Raw genomic sequence first — 13,800 nt, 5'->3', positions numbered from 1 at the left:
GAGCCTGTCAAGAAAGGATGACAGAGCGAATCACTAAAGAACAACAAAAGCCCGTGGCTTCCACATACAAATCGCCAGCAGTACAATCCTTTTTATTTTATTTTTTAACTTAAATTCCATTTTTCTCTATTTGAGAATCATCTGCGATATACAGAGCTTCTCGCCATCCATTTCTCTTCTTCTGTCCGCCCGAGTCGTCCGGCGAATTTCGTTGTGTTACAAATAAAACTGACGGCCCAACGAACAGTCGGTTTTTGACACATAATGGACTGTATATTTAGTCATCTATCAGCAGGGCCAGCGTCGATTCAAACAGTACTACGACATGACGTGTGGCCTGTCTTTTGCCTTTGCTCCTCGATGAAATGCACGACGGCGGGAACCTATTTCGAATTTAATTTGAATAAACAAGTGAGACGGAATGAGAAGGTGGAAGGAAAAACAGGTTGGTACTAGCGATAATTAGATGGGTAGGCGGCGGTCGAGTGGTGTAGCGGTACTCGTCGTTTGATTAGCAGGTGGATAACGATTTCTTGCCTCTTTAAACCCAACAAGTCTGAATGGATATAGAGGATCGAATCGTTAGATCGAAAGCGCAATGATGAAAAGTTTAAAAAGAATGACGTCAAACGATATACACGCAAAAAATCCACCCTTTTCTACTAGTTAATGCAAATGCCTATTAAGACCAAAGGAATGATATCAGATGAACAGTTTTTTTTTTTAAATAGATACACACATGTACTGTACATAGTACGGTGGGGGAGGGGGGATCAAAAGAAAACGACAGTATAGACATGGTAGATTTCACGGTTGATCACGACTATTGCATCCGTTTCTATTCGTTCCTCCACCAGCAATGCGGCTGTCTTCATGATTGGACGCCGTTCACGACCGTTCATTCTCTCTCTGACTGCGTCTTCCTGATTGATTCAATAGGCCTTCAGTATAGTATATAGAGAGAGTAAGAGATGGAAGGGGGGGACTCTATGAGGCTCATCCATTATCAAAAGACCTTTAGTTGCAGGTTGAGCCACTGCCTCTTTGGTTCTGTTGACGAGAGAAAAGGCGTGATTTCTTCTTCATTTCTGTCAAAGATAGGGCGGAAGAAGCTGTGCATATCACACACTTAAAAGAAGTCTTTTTGGAAGGATTATTCACACTATTTTGCATAGAGTCCTATCGATTGATTAACATTAGAAAAGAAAATCGATTCCCAATGCTTCTTTTCATCTCGTTCAGTCAACGTCAAATCCCAACAAGAAAAAAAGCTGTTGATGACCAATAGTTTCATTTCCTAGACGCATCAATTCTAACCGTCCCCTCCATTTAAAATTTACTGTGGGGCATCATTTAGTTTTTCAGGAGCCTTACCTCCATGTAAATGACGAAGCTACAGGGTCGTTTGTTTGGCTGTTTGTTTGTTAAAAAAAAAACAGCTTTTTCGTATAGCATCGATCCCTTGATGATGCATGAACACAATCATTGTTCTCGGACTGTCGTGAATGTTATACCACCGTCATCATCAACACAATATCGCGACGAGTCACTCGCTACTTTTTGATGTGGGGCGGTGCATAGTTTTAACAGCAACGATGAGCAGGTTTTTCATCGTCATGCAAACCTTTTCGTTTATTTTTATTTTTGTGTGGGGGGAGTTTTGTTAACGATGTCGCTTCTATACGTAACTCGTTATTGCCCTCTGGTCGCCCTTTTTTTGTTGGCCTCTTTTATATTCGGCCTCGCTCATTGCTGTGTCACCCGTGGATACAAAATGAATGGAGTGGTAAAAAAAAAAATAAGAGATAGGGGAAATCAAACAATAGGCTGAACTGATAAAAATAAAAAGGGGGGTCCAGCCTTACATAATACAAAAAGAAAAGGAGAGAAAAGTGTAAAGCTTTGACTACGTACAGAGAAGGGAAGAAGAAATTGGCACGGACGCAAGAGCGTCACTGGCAATCAGGTGAAACAAACGAGAAAAACAGTAAAAGAAGAAGGAAGGCAGAGGGGAATTAAGGATAGAAAGCCATCCTTAATCTATAGAGAAAGAGAGGCATAGCTGGTAATGAGTTGGCCAGGGTTTTGCAGCGCCGCTGAATGAGAAGCAAATAAATGGATAGGCGGGTACAACTGACGGAAAATTATAGGCAATGTGTAGTGACGTTATATACGCACAGTATGAAAAAGACTTGGAAAATAAGGATCTATGAAGCTGGAAAAAAAAAAAGGAGATTTCCATTTCGATATGTAGGCCGCACATAGAGAAAAGGAACAATCAGGCAAGGAGGACTCGATCATTCTCGGCTCATCGACGGTTCCTCCGCGGTTGGTGGAACTAATTCGATTCGTTATTAACGTAACGACGTCGAATTAGACAGAAAGAGAGGAAGGGGTTTGTTTATCGAACGTCCCGTTCTACTCGTATTGACTTTGTTACCATTAGCTCCCTTTTTTTTTCTTGCTTTCGTCTTCTTCTTTGGGTACACATCGACAAACCTCCCCAAACCGTGTCCTTGTTTGTTTAGCTCTGTTCGGGTATTTCCACGCATATAAAAATATGGAGCTATGCCAACAAAAACTGGGTAAAAGAAAGAAAGAAATGAAAAAAAAAAACGAGAAATAAACGAGAGATAGGCGAAGTAAATAAAAACTGATGGCCGCGCGCATTATACGAGATTGGTATTACATTAAAGCTTCTCTATCGTTGAGTGACGCAATGGCAAACAGTTCCCCATTTTGTTTTTCTTGTTTCTTATACCGGACCTGTACGAACGACTTCCTTTTCATCGTCGATGATGTGGACCATATATCTTTTCAACAACAAACAAAAAATCTTGGACGGACAGCTGAAGTTTATGGTCGGTAGCCAACGGTAACGAATGAAGCGGAGAGAGAAGAAAAATATTCGTATATGGAACACTCACCTCATTATAAAACTGATTCTGCTGTTGTGTCCAGGCCTGGTAGAGTTGGTACGGCCTACGGTCTACTAAACCATAGCTCCAGGAGTTGGAGAAAGTTAAAAAAAAAAGAAGAGAAAAATGTCTTTACATGTTGATCGATGTTGGTCGGGCGGCACTGAAACATCCAACAAACATTTGCCTACTACTTTTTTTTTTTTTGTTATTTTGGTTTTTTTTTTTTTTTAGAGAGAAAGAGATAAAAAAAAAGAAGGGGAGAAGTCAGAATATTTGAAAAGGTGGGCGTGCCGGCCTATTCACCGCAAGTTTTTGATGTGCTTTGGTACTTTGACGCGCGACTGAGCACAAGGAAGAATCGTATCATTCAACGAGTTTTGCATGAGAGTCCATCATTTCAGTCTTCTTTCCTTGTACGAAAGCTACAAAGTTCACCCCTGTCCTGCCTTCCCTCCCTCCCAAAAAAAAAATAAGATGAAAAATACATAAAAAATCAAAGAAAGACAGCCATCAAAAAACCAAATAGATTATTCTCTGTACACGTGACATATCAAAGCGGAAAAAAGGAGGGAACAGCGGACACAAAGTTTTTTGGGGCCGTAACCGTTAGGCACAACTAGGCGAGTTGATGTGTAACTATGTTGTATTCATAAACTTGGTGCGGTCAGTACATGCGGGGAAAATTCGGCCATTTTTTTTCAGTTTCCGTTTTTTTTTCTCACTTATTCTCCCGCGGGAAACGGGCGTACAGCTTGCATTGTTACTAGTTAACGATGTCTGTGTGTTGAGCAATACACAGTGTGTGTGAGTTAGATTGCGCCGTGTTTTTATTCATAACATAGTCAGCTAACAGGACATCAAATATGAACGTTATTACATCAGGGACAGTTCAGCTATCTACAACTTTGTCTCCGTGGCTTTTAATTCTTTAAATAATAAAATTTTTTATTACAAAAAAAAAATATAAAATAAAATAAAAAATCTTGCCGAATGAACTCTTCTCTAATGTAACTCGCATTGTTATTTATATGTGAGGCTTAGACATTCCGAACATATATAGATGCACACCATTGACTCTGATGACGGTGTCATGGAACGTATTGTGCGGTCGTAACAAGAAAATGGGAAGGTCAGATGGATGGTCTCTATTGGCTTTTTTTTTCTTTTTCAGATCTATATAGTAGAGGATAGATATAGCTACGGGAGCTATATGATTGTGTGTTTACAAAGAGAGGAACTGTATTGACAGCTAAGGGAAAAAAACACAGTTGTGCGGATACTTCCCCTCAGGTCATTTCACGGTTGGAAACTTTTCAGTTCGAATGAAGAAGGCCGAGAGAAAAGAAATGTGTATAATAAAATTACAAAAGATACCGAAAAGAGCATTGTGTGTTGTATACAGCAATGACGTCATCGCCAGTGAAAATTCTCCGTTCGTTTCTCCTGTCATTTTCGAACCTCGCGGACAAGTCAGGAAAAAAAAAAGGGCCAACTCAATTATAGTTTCGTAGAGTGTTTCGCTTCTATTGTATGAGCTTGTATGTTTATCAATCTCGCGATGCCGAGCCTAAACGAGCGGGATTCAAATATCCCTGAGACGAATTTTCGTGCTCATTCGGATATAATGACGTTATCTTTAAAGCTCAATACAAACTGGTCTATTGTGGGCCCACAATAGGTTCGTACACGATACGGTACAATTTTTCGAGTCACGCGGGAATGCGTTACATCTAATGGTTGTATACTGACTTATTGTACATGCATGAAAACAGTTGCCCGAGGAGAGCAACATCGACCTATTCTTTCTTCCATACCTTTACGTTGTTGCTCTGGGTACATGTTCTACTAGCAACTCCTTATACTTAAGGCTTTTTTTCCTTTGAAAGAGTCTTTCACGTTTTCTCGTTTAATTTTTTCACATCGTTTTTTCTTTCTTTTTTACTTTCAAGTAGGAGGTTGTTGTCCAGGGAAATAAGAAGAAGAAAAAAGACAAAAAGATGGCTAGCGCATCAAGCTGGTTGCATTTCTTATTGTGGCAACAATTTCGGCCGCACGCTAGAAATCCATCGGCTTTCGATGACAACTGACATTTCGATGGCTCAACAAACAACAACGGGAGAAAAATATGATGATGATTGCAGCAACACAACAACAACGGGGTAATACAGCGCAATGCAAGTAGCATCACGATCATGTTAGATATCAAAATAAATTGTAAATACATCCGCCATATACCGAATACACAGACATAGTCAGATATACTGGATGCGCACGTATAAGGAACACACACAAAGAAAAAAGGCTGGCGATGGTTATGTCATAAATTCTCACCAAACAAGGCCTTCTGACGCTTGAAATTTCCTTTCTGAAAACATATCTGCGCGTTGTGTTTATTGCCATACGATGCGGTACAAGGTTGTTTTGATCAGCGCAAACCTATATAAGACATACACCGCAACCGTCTGAAGGAAAAACAAAGCAAGTCGGTAAGTTAGCTCAATTCAATCCACCTGCCAACCGTTTCAATATCCGTATTTATTGCCACATTCGCATTATTAAGCCCTACAAATCACTGATGTCGTTTCGTCCGAAACAAACCTATAGACCAAACAAGGTATTTGGCGGGGGGTAAACAACAACAACAACAACAACACAAACAAAAAGAAATAAATTGTTTCTATTATAACAGAAAAAAAAATGAACGAAAGAATGCCGATGTGTAGTTTGTCTCGGTGAAATGATGCGACAGCTCATATTGCAACCTCACATATTTTACGGTTCTAGTAATATAATACACACACAGAGCCGTATACGATGTGTGTGTGTGTGTTTTCTTCTTTTGGCTTCCTTATGCTGTTGTCATCGGTTGTTGTAGTGGTGCCGTTAAATCGTGTACGCACTAGTCCCTGATAACCATTGACGCACGTGCTCGTCCGAGTGTAAATCATCCGACAAAGGATATGAGCTCAAAAGGCAGTCGAAAATCAGATTTCTTTAGAAAAATTCTATTACGATTAGTGAAAAAAAAAGAAAGAAAGAAAAAGAAATGATAACACACTTTTGTTATTGCCGTCCGCGGTGAACTTTGGTTTCAAAAAGGATTGGAAGAAAATGAGAGGAAATCGCATCCGTAAACGACGAGCTTCTTGCATGATTTATTGGAGAACTGTGACGGACTGTCCATCGAGTGCTCAAAAGAAAAGCGAGGCTATAACAGAGGCAGCAAAAGGGACGATGTGAACAAAAGGGATTCAATTCAATCCAGTCCGCTTTTGAATATATGCATCTTATATACGTATACACATTGGAGACGCGAAGCCCGTTGTTATTATACAGATATAAAGTTATTCTGCATATACACAATATCGAAATAGCTACAGGCGGAGAGAAAAGGGTCGCTCTGGCTTTTGTCGTTTTCAAAACAGTTTTATCACTCACGGCCAGCCGTCGTCCTTTATACGTCCGCATAAATAGAAAATACGGAATTCTACTATTTGACTATGCCATATATCTAAATTTAATCCCATTTTGTTGGGCTTTCATCCTTTGGTCTAATTGACTGTCCATCTTTTCGCTTTGCTGCAGAACTTGTCGCGTGCGCCACTTTGTTCCCTCCCCCTTTTTTTGCAATAGTACGTCGAGGGAGAGTCACAGATTGGCATCGACATCATCTGCAACATGAGACAAGAGCTGGGTAAAAGATACGACGCCCAAAAGTGTTGTTATTGTTCTTCCTACCACAGACTAGCTGCAGCACAGAAAACAGTGTATACACAATCAAATACAGCTATGTGGACGATGTACACATAATCACGCACGCCCTCGAGTTGTGTACATGCACATTATAGAAGCAAATCCTAAATAGCAAGGATAGCCTCTTGCTCTTTGACAATGACGCCAGAACTATATATATGTGTACATTCGGGGTAAGTTAATGGACAGAGAGGTTAGCGAATGGATGTGGTGCAGAGCTATGTAACAAACACAGACCGGGTTGGGACGACATACGAATATGTTCTAATCTGTTTACAGTAGACGTATAAAGTATAGACCTTTCTCACACGCCACTAACTTTCTCCAGCCGACCGACAAATGTGTCAAATGCGTTTAGCAGGCTATTCTAAATATTTGCACTGGACGGCTACGCTGTTCTATTATACCTGGAATTATTATGCATGTGGATACAAGGACCTTTACGGGGGATTATGTTGGACGTACAGAGTTATAGTTGAGATCGTTCACGGCGAGAGTTTAAGAACCTTAACTATCAAACTTTAGTTGATTTTGATTGTCTTACCTTTGGACTGCGAGCTGCCACTGCTGCTGTGACGTTCACTGTTCTTGTTTTGATTGTTGTTGTGCCATTGAACGAATAGCTTCTTCATTACGGGAACAGGTGGCGCGTTCCACAGTTGGCCTTCCATAATAGATGAAGCCCGAAGCTTTGCTTGTCTCGGCTTTTATTTCTATCAATCCATCTATATTTTATAGATCGCTCTCTTCTTTTTCTTTTTCTTTTTTTCCCTCCCCCTCTATGCTGGTTCTTGTGTAGACGTGGTCCAGCCTTCGTCCGGCCGCTGCAACTGGTCTTTTATCTTGTTTAACTATTAATGATTGTGCTTCTGTACGGATGCCTTGGTTGCTTATGGATCGTCCCTAGCTCGTGTACGAGTGTCTTTTCTTTTGTTCCTTCATTTGCCTCTGTCACCCGCAACAACAAGAGCAACAACAACCAACATCCAGATGACTACCCCAGCCGAGACGCGTGCTCAATTGCAGACAAGGCCAGCTTTTTTTTTTTTGTTTTTTGTTTTCTATGCCCTTGTGTGTGTGTGTGTGTGTGTGTGTGTGTGCATACTAAGCAAATATATCTTTCGGATTTTTTTGAAATGTGTAGGACAGAAGAAGAAAAACGCTAGAAAATGAAATGCTTTGTGTGTTTTATTTTTCTTTACGCCGGCTATTTTGATGATGATCGTCATTTGTTTGCGTTTTATTTGGTGTAATAATTTTGTTCGCATAGTGACAAGACAAACCCCTCCCCCCTCTCTAAAAAAAAAGGGGGGGGGGCGCACGCAGAAATGAACGGAGAAAGGAATAAATTTTTAGTTGGCGGCAGTTTTTCTTCCGCTCCGTCCAAGTGTGCGGTATATATGCGGAATGTGCGACTGCCTGATGCATGTATATGTGCTACGTAATATATATGATGCCGTTTTTCATTTATTTACATAATACCGTCAAGTGGTCGTAGCGGTTGCGCGACTTGTGGTTCCCCCCTTTTTTTTATTTTATTTTTTTAAATCTATACTCGCGCATAAAACGCTATCTCCTACCGAAAAAAATATATATATGTTTCTCCTTTTGTGATACAGTGGAGGAGCGAAGAGATGGTTGACTTGATGCCCCTCGCGCTTGATTCCCTCTTTTGTGTTAGGGCGGAGACCGGAAAGAGAAAAGACAAGTGTGATTTTCTGCTGATTCCTTCCTTCGTCCTGTGCATTCAGAAGAGAGGCTATACGTATATATAGACGCATATAGAAGAATGGCAGACTACCAAGAAAAAAGAAAAGACTGATGACTGTTTGGGTTAGGATTGGATCGGATAGGTGGGGCCCTGAAGAAGGAAAACAAAAAGAAAGAGAGTATGAACGCGTAAAAGCAAAAGTCATTGCATACATAAGGGAAAATAATGATGGCGAATCGTGTTCGGATTAATTGGATTTGCGGAGAAAAGAAAACGGTGGAAAAAAAAAATGCAGACAAATAAAAAGTGACCGTGAGGCGCACCCAAGAATCGTATAGGCACTTTGGACTCGACAATTTTCGATGGCGCATTCGCTGACTTCTTTTTAGCATTTGCCGTGCAGCCGTTCGAATCGATAAGTTGAACTTGTTTGTTACGTGTCCTTTCTTTTCTCCCCAATTTTTGTACTTTCATTCCCGTTTTCTTTGCACGTTCTTCTACCCCACGGTCGTCCGCTATTTGGTTTTATCATTGCTCCTGATTTTACGTTCGTTCGACTTGTTACAGCCTAACAAAACGCAAACATTACACAGACGTACGCAGACTACAGAAGAAAAGAAGAAAAAAACAAACTCACTTGGTTTCCTTAAATACGCACAGCTCTCTATAAATAAATGACTTGTGGATTATGCAGACCATGATGAGACTGTAAAGCCAGGCTAAAAACACAACGAAAATATTTTCCAACCAGCTCGTTTTTTTTTTAGTTTGGGCAGGAAAACCCAAAAAAAGTAAATTATACCATGGGAACTTTTTTTATTTTTGTTATGCAGCAACACATCGCCCATCTGCGTTGGGATTCATCCCAGGGAAGAGAAAAGCCTGCGTCGGATATAACACTCTACCGAAATGATCCCTGCATGATTGAGGTGTATATAGCGTCCTTTTTGCGGCGAATGTTATAACTTCTTTTGCCATGAAAAAGAGCCGAGAACATTCTTCATCCTCGTTGTTGATGAAAGGGTGACAGTTAATGGGATGGGCCATTGATTTTTTCAAATAGCTACGAAGTTTTCGATTTCATGATGAGACTATACGTCAATTATTTGCATAGTTCATCGTGTAGGTGTGTCGCTTCTTCTATACATAATTGATTGGCATAGCGAGATCGTGATGGTGTATGATTTTGCACGTCGTTCTCGTGCCAGCCAAGGATACCATTCTACTATAAAACGGATCGTGCAACCATGACGATTAAAGGGAAGAGAGTCTACAATGGGGAAAAAAAAGAGGGACCCAACGTCGCGGCAGTAATTGGCTGAGGAATGAACACGTCATTGGAGATCCAAACATAACAAGCCACAACGACTATAGGATATGAGCAACAGTCCGTCGTTTGTATAATTAACCACTTCCTTCATTGTCCAGGCGAACACCTACGTCTTTTCTTTCAGCGTTGATGACCTCACGCGCTGTATAATATAACGAAATCCTTTCGCCGCAATTGTTGGTTTTATTTTCTTTCACGTCGGTATGATTCGTTTCTTGGTCTTTTTTTGGTCCATGCACATCCTCTGTACCTTAACATAAAGGCGATCACGTAGTCTCGCGAACCACATCTAACATTAACTGTATGTACTGCTGCGCCTCGCCGAACCTATTCAACTCCATCCAATAAAAAGGTCTGGCATAAAATAGGGGAATAGAAGAAGAAGAAAGATGCTACTATATCGTATTGCTTATAGATATACTCTGGCTTCCTTTCTTTTTTTTGTGTTGTTGTTTCATTTGAAATTTTATGTTTTGTTTGATATTTATAGAGAGCGTGTTTACCGTACGAGATGAGGCGCAAGATATAAAGAAACGTATGGTATGTCATCTATTCCACTATACAGATCGGTAAAGCTCCCTTCCTTTCTTCTCGATGGCAATTTGAATAGCGAGAGCAACAATGGTCCCAAAGACGGAATGCTATACAGGTTATATTTCCTTCTAGGTTTTTGTTGGCTTTGGCTATGTTTTTGTTTTGTTTTTTACAGTTCATATCAGCAGAACGCAGGACTGCAAAAAGTTGTCATCTGTGTATAAGAGTTTGACAGCACGTCCTATTGTAATCGACCCTTTTTATCTTCAATACGTACATGGCACAGGTCTGAAATTTAAGCTGTTAATACACGTCTTGAATCAGAGTTGCACATACGAGGCAGGCTAAAAATAAAAGAAAATCCCGTGTCTCAATGAGAAATGTTGATAACGCACGGAGCTGTTTCCCCCCCCCCCTCTTGAATCGAAGAAAAAGGTTTTTTTCTTTCATCTACCGCAAACAAAAACGTAAAAAGGAAATCCAAGATTTCGTCAAATGAACATGTAGCCATCAGCCTAGCAAGAAGAGCAAACATGACGCAACCATAAAACCAGATGAAATACACCCAACGTATGTACACGGATATACACAAGACCGGAATGAGTTTTTTAGCTTCAGGGTTCCGGCCGCAACGGCCCGTGGAACATTTTCATATTGCAGGGGAAATTTCGCCTTCAACAGTACAACGAGAGACTCTGTTTAGAGGTTATTCTATTGAACTTATATATAAATATGAGCCCCCCAAAATGTCGCCTGGACGGGTTGTCATCAGCCGCTGTAATAATATTGACTCTGCCTCTCTCGGTTTGCTCAAGTTCGGCAGCGGTATTCCCATTTCAGACGAATACACACTGTGCGCTAGTATATTACATATCTATATACAAATATGAGAACGAGGGGAATGGAGACTAGAAAAAGGGTAGTTTTTTTTTTCTTTCTTTCTTTCTTTTATTCAGATTTTTTTTTTTTATTATTATTTTGTCCAGTAAAAAAAGGCAGATCGATCTGCTGTTGAGGCAGTCAAATCGGGTGGACCGTATATTATTCGATGTCCTGTCTAGCGTACAGGATAGCTCCAACTGATGGCAGCCGCTAGACATTGACGCATTCGGTTCGAGATTGCCAGTCTATGTGTAGTCGTCATATGCCTTCTTTCTCGTTCTCTTTTGCAGTAGACATTCAATAGTTGCCACACTGTTGGATTTCTTTTTTTTTTCATTCTTTCAAATGTATTTTTTTAAATATATACGTGTTATTATTTACAGATAGCCTTCCCCTCCATGTTAATGTAGATGGGCTGACTATTTTGCTTTCACCAGCATCTTCATATTAACGCTTTAAAACAAACGTGTAGCTCCTTGTTGATGTGTGTACACATTCTGTCACGAATGTATGCCGAAGTGAATGTGCGTGCGTGACTATGTGTACAGTGTTGCTCCTGGCTAGTAGAGCATCATTTGAATGCGTCCCGACATTTTGCTGACGCGGTGACAGAGAACGAAAGATACAAGTCCCTTTTTTTCCTGAAAGCTTTTTAAAGATTTTTTTTTTTCTCATTCTTTTCTTTTCTCAAATATTCTGCGCACAGTTTCTTCCAAACAACCCCCGAGAAAACGTGGGTGGAGAAAGCTTGCTGAGCCAGCAAGTGTGTGTGCCTCCACGTCAGCAAGCTGGGCAAAAGAGAGACCCCAAGCAACAGCACAGCAAAAAGCCAACGTATATAGCCGCCATTTTGTTTTCCCCTTCGTTCCCTGTTTTTCAATGAGGATGTGTGGCTGCTATAAAAGAGAACGAAACCAACCTATACTGCTTCTTTGAAGAAGGAGACGCTCCGCCAAACCCCATTCAACACGCTCTGTCTCACCGTTTTTTGTTCGCTGTCAACTGGATGCTGTCTTCTACTTTGCCCTCTTTTTTCATACTAAACTATTCCACATTCTTTTTTATCTCTTGGAAACAACTGGTAAATAAGTATTGACTTCTTTGCTGACAGTCCTTTTTTTTTCCCCCAGTTACTTTGTAGTCTACCTCCGATATGATTCCGACTGTCTCTTTAATAGGAACGTGCACCCACACGGCTGATTAATAAATAATAAAAATGCCTGACTAGTTCGAAACATTGCGAAAGTATATATAAAGAGCCAAACAAACTGCGAGTTACAAACTGGCCAGAGATTTTTCAAATGTTGCATGACTGATTGTGCTGTGATATAGTTTTCCTCCTCTTCTTTTTCGGCTCCTCCCTGAATAAATGTCGACAGTTTTGACGATGTGTATAGCCTTTAGTTCTTCTTTCTTTCTATCCCCCTACAAGCGTACATAGTGCGATGTGGAGTGGATATATACGCGGTCGTTGGCGGCGACGACATTACTGCAGACGCGGCGGCTATATAACATCGCGCTGACATCCGTAATCGCCAGATTATATATCAAGGAGAGCGAGACGAACGGGAGGGAGGTTGCAGGCGGGTATATCGAGAAAGAAGCGAAAGAAAAAAGAAGCTGACAGAGCTAGTGCATCGTCAACATCCTCCACTTGAAAGGGTTCTTATTTGCATCGAGAAAGAAGAAGGTTTGGGCTGGATGGAACACGTTTTCTTTATTTTCGCTATAGGCTTTATTTTCTTCTTCTTCTTCTTCTTTTTTCTTTTCTTTTCACCCATAAATACTTGAACTGTACTCTGAATAATGCCCAGGGTTAGCGCAGTCAACTCGCAACATCGCTCACACAGTCAAATTGCGATTTTTATTTAACATTTGCGCCTTTTTTTTTTATTTTTTTTTTTTTTTGTGGGGGTTCGTTAGTAGTATTGCACTGTCCAATTATGCTTCAAAGGAAAAAAATTGCCTTAGCGCAATTTAGCTGACTAATCAATAATCGAATTCATATCGACGGCTATTTTCATGCTCAACATAACTTTGGAGAGAAAACGATAACAGTTTGCTGGACCAATATAGTATAACAAGACTGGGAGTAGGTATACACTTTGTCGGGCCCCGTTGGGATTGACAGACTGTTGCACCACCTCTGAATCATGAACTATAAATCCCAAATCAAAACGAACTTGATTTAGGAAGCTGGACTTAAAATTTTGAATTGAAATTCGATTAAATCTAACCTGATATAACGTAATTTGAATGCTGATTCCGAATAATATATTCGTTTTCACGTTAATTATGTTGATTTTAAAATAAAAACGGAATCCAAGTGCTTTGAGCGCAATCCATTTGAATTTAACTGAGCTCGATGTCCTTTCAGCTATACGATTATTAGGCAAGCACAAGTTCATTTCAGCAACTAAGACTTAACGTTTAATGTTAAAAGACAAAAGGGTCGTTTCCCCACGGAGGTTAGCAACTCAACATTGACATTTAGGTGGCCGTTGCTTGTAACGTTGCTCAATTGAAAGCATGCACGGGACGATCTCTGGGGCGAATGACGCTGGTTGTGACGCAGAGAGAAACGAACGAAATTCAGCAAGCAGACGTGTTCGTCGAGCATGCAACTTTGGCTTTGGCATCTTTATCTGTTATTGCGTGTCACGGCTACG

General features: G+C 40.5%; 1 long non-coding RNA gene across 1 annotated transcript; it reads right to left on the bottom strand.

Annotated features, from left to right (window-relative positions):
* Nucleotides 1–86: 86 nt before the first annotated feature.
* LOC116917893 lies at nucleotides 87–7,387 on the bottom strand. The gene is made up of 3 exons (XR_004391308.2): nucleotides 7,219–7,387; nucleotides 454–556; nucleotides 87–383 (listed from the first exon to the last, which is right to left on the bottom strand). It is a non-coding gene; the product is annotated as an uncharacterized LOC116917893 (long non-coding RNA).
* Between the last annotated feature and the right edge of the window lie 6,413 nt (nucleotides 7,388–13,800).

This window comes from Daphnia magna, linkage group LG1, assembly GCF_020631705.1.
Source record: "Daphnia magna isolate NIES linkage group LG1, ASM2063170v1.1, whole genome shotgun sequence".
Lineage (NCBI taxonomy): Eukaryota > Metazoa > Arthropoda > Branchiopoda > Diplostraca > Daphniidae > Daphnia > Daphnia magna.
Note: the sequence above shows the minus strand (reverse complement) of the source record. Positions and strands in the feature narration are given on the sequence as shown.